The sequence below is a fragment of the Thunnus maccoyii genome, chromosome 3 (assembly GCF_910596095.1).
Source record: "Thunnus maccoyii chromosome 3, fThuMac1.1, whole genome shotgun sequence".
Classification (NCBI taxonomy): domain Eukaryota; kingdom Metazoa; phylum Chordata; class Actinopteri; order Scombriformes; family Scombridae; genus Thunnus; species Thunnus maccoyii.
Window position 1 is genome coordinate 36,552,259 of NC_056535.1, and position 1,954 is coordinate 36,554,212.

Genomic DNA, 1,954 nt, shown 5'->3' on the forward strand with positions numbered 1-1,954 from the left:
TACCAAACACACACAAAAACTCTGGCTGTTCCAAAGTCGAGGCTTAAATCCAAAGGCTTTTTCCATCAGGGCCCCTCGAGGAGATGAGGCTGCAGAATCAGTAACTTCTTTTAAATCACTTCTTAAAACTCATTTTTACAGACTTGCTTTTATGTGATGTTGTCTTTAGATCATCTTTCTTTTAAACTTTTTATCATCTCTTTCTTGTCTTTCTTTGCCTTTTGGCCGCCATCTTTGTAAGGTCACATCTGTTGTTGTCTTCTGTTTCATGTCTTTGTTTTGTCTGTCAAAGCACTTTGTAAACTTTAAAAGGTTTCTTTATAAATAAAGTTATTATTATGATTATAGAAGACGAGATCACACCAGTCCTGTTTCAGCCTCTTTTCACTGGTTACCAGTAAGTTTTAGAATTGATTTTAAGACTTATTGATCACATTTAAAGCACTTCATGGTTCAGCTCCCGGCTACATCGCTGCTCCGCTGCTCCGCTGGCTCTCCTGAAGTCCTGACTCAAGACTCCCAACCCGAGAATCTGAGTCCGGATCTTTTAAATCACTTCTTAAAATGAATCTTATTCTAGCACAGCGTTTTTATGTCTTACCTGTTTTATTATTACTGTTGTCTTTCTTCTTCTTTTACATCTTTATTCTTGGGGATTTTATTCCATTTTATTTTTGTATTATTTTAATTGCCTGATTTAATTTGCCTCAGTCCTGAAATGTTTTACTCCTGGTTCAACCTCGGCTCATGACAAGTCTGTCAGTTGTTAAGAAAAACTATTCTATAAGAGTTTTAAGAGGAGATTTGACGGCGGCGACGGTGTCAGCTGATGCTCGGTGGAAAGCTGTTCCACAGTTACTGCAAAGTTTCCATCACTGTTTGTTTTTAACTTGGTCTCTGTAACAGTTAGAAGATCCAGACTGGCAGACCTGATGTCATCCAGAACAGCAGTTACAGCAGTAAAATGTCACTAGTGTCACTCAAAAATGACTCAAATATAGACATTTTCTGCTAAATCAAAATCAGACCAAACACAACTTCCCTTATTATCCATGTTCTTCCCGCCTTCTTTCCCTCCTGGCTCCCTGCGTCGATCCCTCCACGGTCTCCATGTCACTCTTTCACTCATCTTATGTCGTCTCAGCGTCTGCAGATAAATAAATCCTGTCTCTGAGCTTCAGTGTAAAAAAACGACATTTTGGGATTCAACAGCTCGAGCAAAGACTGATGACTTATCTCTGTTTTAGAGAAACAAACCCCAGGAGATCCGCTGTGTACATCCTCCTCTTCTTGCTTCTCTCTGTTAATAAAAGTGTATTTCGGTGAGGAGAAGAGAAGCCGCTCCGCGAGTTATTTTGGGTAACAGATGGCCCGAGCAGCTCAGAAGTTTGATAACACTTTAGCTCCCAGCTTTGCAATAGGCAGGATTTTTCTTGGCTGCATTAAAAGGAGATTTACACAACAAGAGAATAACATTATGAAGCAGCCTGGGTTGGCTGGAAGGTTTTATTTACAGAACTGTCAGACAGAAATAAAATATTTTATCAGCGACTGAAGCAGCGTCGTTGCAGTTGGAGGGAAGTTTTATTCCACCTTCACCTGCAGTGTTTCAGTCAGGTGAGTTCAGCTTCACATGAATGTCGTGTGACGTTAAAGTTAACGTTAAACTTCTACCCCCTAATGTCCATATGTTTAGGTTTAGACAATAAAAACACTTTAAGATCAGTGACAGATGGCGGTTTAAGTTAAATGTTAATAAACACGTCATGTTTCAGACTTTTTCTGTATCAAACAGAGACCGTGATGTTTCTCTGACCTTTAAAGAAGAAATATTCTGCTTTTGATTCAGATTCAGATTCTGATCACCAGGGAACTCTGGTCCAATACAAGCACTGAACAAATCAATGATTGGATGTGCCAGAATTTTCTTCTTTGGAGACAAGATAGAATTGAA

The 1,954-nt window shown here is 39.3% G+C and overlaps 1 long non-coding RNA gene across 1 annotated transcript; it reads right to left on the minus strand.

The window, feature by feature from the left end:
- Positions 1-304: 304 nt before the first annotated feature.
- LOC121894509 lies at positions 305-1,664 on the minus strand. Its single transcript, XR_006095553.1, has 2 exons — positions 1,258-1,664; positions 305-1,147 (listed from the first exon to the last, which is right to left on the minus strand). It is a non-coding gene; the product is annotated as an uncharacterized LOC121894509 (long non-coding RNA).
- Positions 1,665-1,954: the final 290 nt, after the last annotated feature.